The 7410-nt window shown below is 37.8% G+C and overlaps 1 pseudogene; it reads left to right on the plus strand.

Annotated features, from left to right (window-relative positions):
• Positions 1 to 622: 622 nt before the first annotated feature.
• The window catches only part of LOC122795011, a 120923-nt pseudogene continuing 114135 nt past the window's right edge, over positions 623 to 7410 (plus strand).

Consider the following 7410-nt stretch of genomic DNA (forward strand, 5'->3'; position numbering starts at 1 on the left):
ACAGTTTATGTGAGGGAGACAGGAACTCAAAATACAAATATGTAATGCATTTGCTAATAGCCTGGGACAGACAACTGGACACAGGAGTAGCCAGAAGTGCTGTCTAGTGAAGTAATTTGGCAGTCACATGGAAAACAGATGAAGAGGGAATCAAACCATGTAGTGTAGGAAGCAGTTCTTTAACAGCCTGTAACTTACTCATCTGCATTAAGTGCTAGACAGACTCTTGTTGCCCTAATACATTGCATTTCACACTAAAAAATGCATTCATAGTTGTTGTCTTTCGGCTTTTCCCAGTTAGGGGTCGCCACAGCGGAACTCCAGTCCGCTAATGATTGGCAGTAGATTTTCACTGTGCTGAGTTGCCAGCTTGACACCCAACCTTCAACGAAGGCACGCCCATTCACGCATGTCTTTCGGAATGCCACTCAACCCACGGGGAAGACATGCAGACTCCACACAGAAGGCACTCCCTGCACACTAGCTGAGAATCGAACGGGAGAACCTCTTGCTGTGAGGCAACAACGCTACCACTGCACCACTGCGGATTCAGTTAAAATACTAATATTAAACTCATATCTCATGCTTGTAACCAAAAATGTGAAACCACCGACTAAACACAATGTCCAATCCCAGTGCCAGTACTCGGGCAGAACGGTAAAGATTTTTCGTGCAGTACAAATTACCAGAAAATGCTGCTGCTCGTAAAACACTGATTTATTATAAGAACAACACAAAGTCAGATAACATCCAGAAGGTTAAGTGCTTTCATCTGTCTGTAACAGATTTCTTCAGAACCAAGTTACTGTGTTACACCATTGGTTTATATAATCATAGTATTTGTTTGTATTTTATCACATTTATACCCACAATCAAGTGATTATATATTGTATTTAATTTTCAACAAGGATAGAGAGTTCGATAGGATAAAGTGTTATTATAGTGGTATAGGTAAATACAATGTGTATGAGCATATATTAGGGAATTTTAATGTATGGATAAATTTCTATTTGTTATACTTATTTATACTTATTTAGATTTAAACATTTGTCGTTAGTAGACATATGAAGTTTTTTAAATGAGTAGAATTCATGTTTTAAACAAATATACGTTTTTAACATAAAATAAAAGTACAAACATATGCTAATGAAATGTAATTACTATCCAATCAATTATGGCGCCAAAATTTGATTATATAAACCAATGGTGTAACACAGTAACTTGGTTCTGAAGAAATCTGTTACAGACAGATGAAAGCGCTTAACCTTCTGGATGTTATCTGACTTTGTGTTGTTCTTATAATAAATCAGTGTTTTACGAGCAGCAGCAGTTTCTGGTAATTTGTACTGCACGAAAAATCTTTACCGTTCTGCCCGAGTACTGGCACTCATATCTCATGCTGTCACATTTATTCACAGCTAAATAATAAACTCTCAACACTCAAAAGTGTAAGAAAACTTTATGACTGACATTGACAACAGATAGTAATTCTCAGTGACTCACCAAAGAAAGATAGAAAGAAAAAAGTTAAAGGAGGCCTGGCAGTTGGTGTGGAGAGTTAGACACTTGCCTGCCATAGTTAGGTGCAGGGTTTGAGTCTGTGACCCTAAGTAGAGCAATTAACTAGACCACCCCCCTAACACATACACACACATTTTGTTTTTCTTGGGTATGTTTCCAGGTCGATTTGCAAATGTCATGCATCTGAGATGCTCTGTTTGCATATGCCAAATATCATACACACACACACACCAGGAAATAATTATAAATAATAATAATAATAATAATAATAATAATAATAATAATAATAATAACTACCAGAAGGAAAGGATTAAAAAAAAAATAATAAATAACATTGCATAGCCATGGCTGATCCCCCCCAGGCAGTATCTGCCTAGGTCACCTTGTGCTGTGTCTGGCCCTGCTATATATGGTTTGCTCAAAATACATAAATCTCTTGAACCCTCCCACCCCCTTTGAGGCTGATTGTCTTGGGGAGGGGTTGGATAACAAAACCTTTGTCTTTGTACATACAGGAAACATTAAATACTTGCAGCAATGTAAAAGTTATATAAAACACTCAGGTGATTTTTTAAAGAAATTGTATGCTTGGTGCAACCAATATGATGGGGCAGATTTTCTGTTGGTAACATTGGATATAAAGTCTTTGTTTACAGTCATTCCAAATGAGTATGGGATAGAAGCCATTCGAGAGTTTTTGAATTTGAATACAGATTTGTCTGTAAGAGAGAGAGAGGGAACATTTGTGAAATTATTGACATAATTCTCAGGAATAATGTCTTCCTATTTGATGGTAAGCCATATTTGCAAATCTCAGGGGTACTCCCATGGCCAATACTTATGCCGAATTTGTTTTAAATCAGTGGGAAAGTAAGTTTATATATAAGGAAGATGGATTCTATGACCCTAATTTGTTATTTTACAAAAGGTTCGTAGATGATTGCCTTCTCTTTTGAAAAGGCAAAGAAGAGCTTCAGAATTTTGTCACTGTTCTAGAGGGTGCTACCAATTTTTTACGGTTTAAATTGTGTCATTCTAACACTAATATTGCTTACTTAGATATTAATCCAGAAAAAAATGAAGGCAAAATGCATACTAGTGTGCATAAGAAATTAGTGGACACTAACAGATATACACATAGATGCAGCATGCATGCCCCCCATACCTTCAAGGGCATTGTTAAAAGCCAATTTAGTATGGTTAGTAGTCTAAATACGAATGGGCAAACATATATATATATATATATATATATATATATATCTCTCAGATGAATGAAATGATGGCTGAATTTATTGAAAGGGGGTATGATGAGGAAACCATCAGCAGAATTGCAAATGAGGTAACACAACAAAGATCAGGTAATATGGTGCCATTCTATGGTGATGGAGTCCATATGCATAATTCCAATGAAAGGGAAGATAATAAGACATGTAACAACTTTTAATGATAGAACAAAAGAAGTAGAGAATATTATACAAAAAAACGGAATATTCTACTATCCATGCCAGAACTGAAACAAATTATTACTGATAAACCCTATTTTGCTTATAGAAATGAGAGAAACCTGAGACAGAGATTATGCTTTAAGGACTTGAATTATAACAAAAATAAAAACAATGTTCATATCAAGCAAGGAACTTTTCTTTGTTTGAACAGTAGCTGTTTGCAGATATTATTATGGATATACAGTTCATCCATTCCCCTGACTAAATATGTATATAAATTTGAGTGTTATGCCAACTGCAATACCTCACAGATAGAATATTTAGCCACATGTGTAAAATGCCCCTCATTTTATGTAGGGAAAAGTAGTAGAAGGTTGAAAGATCGTATAATCAAACATAAATCAGAAATCAGAAGGGATGTTTAATCTATTGCATTGGCTAAGCATATAGCTGATAATTGTATTGAGCATACTTTTAAATTTAGAGTTATTAGGGTGATTAATAAAAACATCAGAGGGGGTGACATGAATAATATTCTTGAAAATACTGAACATTCATGGATTATAAGGTTGCAAGCAGATGAGTACCCTGGCATAAATAGTGCAGTGAGTTTGAAACCAGTATTATGCAAGAAACAACAGAAGCTGCATTAAGTATCTTAGCTAAGATTGCTATATATGTGTATTTTATTGGCTGGCTGTGTCACATTTTTTTATATCTTTTATTAATTTAAATGGAGTTTTTTAATTGATTGATATGAGCACTGAGGAAGGGGAAACCCGAAAGTTTTGCTATTGTTATATTTGTTGTTGTAATTAAAAGTGTAGAACGTTTCTGTGGTTCTGTTTTTCTTGGTTAGTTTCCACCATCTTTCCAAAGAATATTATTACGCAAAAGGTGGAAGTGTCTCAATTTACATCTAATACTATCGTACCTCAAGGCTCGTCATATAGATACTGTTGAGCTTTTCCACATCCAAATCAGAGGCAAAGCTCCATACCGTATTCTTGCAAGCTATAGGTCCAACTGTATAACCCAGAAAACCTATAACATGTACTTAAATAAACTGGAGACACTACCCATTAATCCCAACAACATATTCAAGGAGAACTTTAACTACCCCACTATAAACTGGGACTCATATACAGCCCCAAATGGGTCTATATTATTTTGCCAAAATCTAACTTCAGCGAACAACTATTCAGGGACTGCACTGAAAACTGCATCAGCAATTTGCTGAACTTACCAAGGGCAAAGAAGTAGTTGGCTAACTGCTCAAATTTGCCTTTTCTCCACTGTAGTGTGATCTCGGAGTTGGTATATATATAGTTAGGGGGCATGGGGGGCAAAGTCCCCCACTTGGGTGGGTTCGATTTAGTTGTGTGTCAGTCCGTTGTGTTGCAGGGCAAGTATTTACTTACCCTTGGTAGATTCAGCTAATCACTGAAACGATTTTCATTGAAGTGCGGTCCCTGAATAGATGTTTGCTGAGGTTAGACTTTGGGGAACTAATATAGATCCCCCAAACATGCAGGCTCAGAGATTCATGGACTTTGTGAACACAAACATCCTGAACCAGAAGCCTGTATGTCCAGTAAGGGGTGCTAACATCCTTGACATGGTCCTAACACAGAAGAATGTTGCTCTCCTCCCAATTTAATGTCCTCAGTGGTCAGGTTGGACAGTAAAGATTTCATTTTTGAAATATAATTAAAGTCTGGGATCCCAGCTAACCCTGGAACTTGTAGTAATTATTCTGAGACAAACTTCATACTATAAAGTGACACCCTAGCAAATTTAAATCCCCTCCAAACCCTGGGAACACTGCTGACTTGATTAGCCTACAGAGTTGTTTGTTTAGATGGATGAGGGAGTTTTTCCTTGCTAGCCATTGCACTTCCCAATTTCTGCCATAATGTTATGCTTTTCTTTCTTTTGTTACACAAACTATTGATACTGGGATTCTACCAGAGTGGCTTATTTTGTCCTGTGCTTATTCTGGGTAGGTACAGCTGTCACTCTACAACCATTGACATAATTATGCAGGGTTTCCATGAACAATTTAGGATAGACAGGAGCTGTAAATCATGTACCCCACACAGATTGGTTTGGCAATACTCATGTTGTTGGGGTCACAATAAGATGATGTATTTAGGAGTACAGATTCAAAAAGATTCTGTTATTTATTTAACATTTGTTAACCAGGAACTTCCGACTTGAAACAAAGCCAATTTTCAGTGGAGGCCTGGGGGGAAAATGCTCCAGATGTATGTCTTTGTAACATGGGAGGAAACTGGAGCACACAGAGAAAATCCACACATAACAGAAAGGACATGCAGACTCTGCACAGAAGGCACCCCAGCCAAGATTGCTGGGAGGTGACAATGCTACCGCTGCACCATTCTGCCATCCATTATGACAGTGAACCGCTAGCTAGAGATCTGTGGGAAGAGATTACAAAAGATAATACAAAAACTGAGAAATTGGAAGCTCTTGCTTATGGATATTGATTGTACGATACAAGCAATGAAAATATTTTAGTCCGTTTAGTCTTTTACAGAGGTCAGACATATTTGTATTAATCAGAAGAGAGATTGTGGATAATAATTAATAAAGCATTGATGGAATTTTTCTGGGAGGAGAAGGTGGCAAGAGTTAAGTGTGATAAGCGGATCCTTCCAATAGAACAAGATAGTCTAGGATTATGTGTAATAGCAAGGACATTTTCATTTTTATTTCCAGAGGTTTATTTATCTCAATAAGTGTATTTCCTTTTTATGATGTAGGATTACTTGATTTGAAGCAGAGTACAAAAGATTATTCCAGATAAAATCACTTAAGCTAGCAGATCTAGGAGACTCTATCTCTCTGATACCTTCCCTGTTTAAGGAATAAAGACGCCTTGTTGAAGTTTCAAGTAGTTTATTCAGTTAAGTAGGTAGAAGACTCATGAGTTAACAGGCCTGACTTGGGCTTTCTGGTTACCTGTGATTACTTGATTTGGAGTGATATTTTAGAACTATGCAGTTAAGGTTCATATATATAAGACAAACAGAAGGCTATAATTCAAAGTGGAATAGGATGATGATGATGAAGTGGGGGGGTGGTCTTCAAGAAGTAAGAAGAGAGTGGACTTTTGAATGCATATCCTTAAGGAGAGCAATAACCATAATACAGACTGTTTTATTCATAAAGCTGAGAAAAGTATTCTAAGATCTAAGTCAACACAGGAAAAGAGAAAGGAAGTTTTGCTAACAGGATGACTGCAAATACTGGTACAGTGAATAGGTGAAAGAGGTCTGGAATTTACTAGAGAAAACTGGCAAAGGAACCAAGTTATTGGGAGTAAATAACTGTAAAGGGAAAGGTCACAGAGTGGGGTGGGACGAAGAAGAAGTTTGGACTACAGGTTATAGGTTCTCTTCCCTACTAGGGATTAATATCAGGGTATAGACAAACAGAAAGGTATTAAGAAGTCCTAAGTGAAAGACCTGCTGACAGTGTTTTAGTTGAATGTGGAACAGAAGCTGCTGTTTAAGAAGGGATAATTAGTAGAGGATATAAAATACTTCATGGTATAAACAGCTTTACAACCCGCTTCCCCACTGTAGGAACTGGCACCAATGTACAAATCTACACCAAAGTACTATACAAGCATTTATATAGATGCATGGAATCAGGAATACCTGACAGGACAAACTCATTCTCCGCAAGCAAGAGTAAACCTGTCTGGTGGACATCTGCAATGAATAAACTATATAACAAAAGGAAAAAAATGCTGTCCAGCACCAAGAAGAAGCAGGTGCCCAATTTGAAGCAAGCTCTCCTTAGCCTGAACAAGCAAATAAGAGCACTCGTGAAATCATCTAAAGCCAACTTCAAGTCCAAATTGGCCACATCTACAGGAGACAATCATAAGGCCTTCTTCACATATGTCCACAATCTCAAAGGAAGCACCCAGATCTGTGCAGAACTGATGGTCAAGGACATCACATACACAAATGCTGTAGATATAGCCAATCTACTGGCTGACAGATTCATTGAAAACTTCTCCCATCTGTCCCCCCCATCAGTAAATCAGGACAACCCCTGCCCCCCACCACTTATCTCTATGGAACAGGTCATCACTGCCCTCTCAAAGGCAAAAAATACAGCTTCCATGGGACCCGATAACATCCCAGGCTGCATCCTACATGAACTCAGGCATGAACTTGCAGCACCATTGGGCACCCTATTCAACCAAAGCCTGAGTACCGGCTTTGTCCCAGCTGAGTAGAGGACAGCCACTTTCATCCCTTTACACAAAGGTGGAGCATCCACCAATCCAGGAAAATATAGACCCATCAGCCTAACTAGCCTGATCTGCAAGGCCATGGAATGGATTATCATGGACCTCATTAACAGGGACATTGGCAACCTCCAAACATTCGACTCCACACAGTTT

The sequence above is a fragment of the Protopterus annectens genome, chromosome 2.part1, assembly GCF_019279795.1.
Source record: "Protopterus annectens isolate FY-2018-M chromosome 2.part1, PAN1.0, whole genome shotgun sequence".
In the NCBI taxonomy this organism is placed as follows: Eukaryota; Metazoa; Chordata; order Ceratodontiformes; family Protopteridae; genus Protopterus; species Protopterus annectens.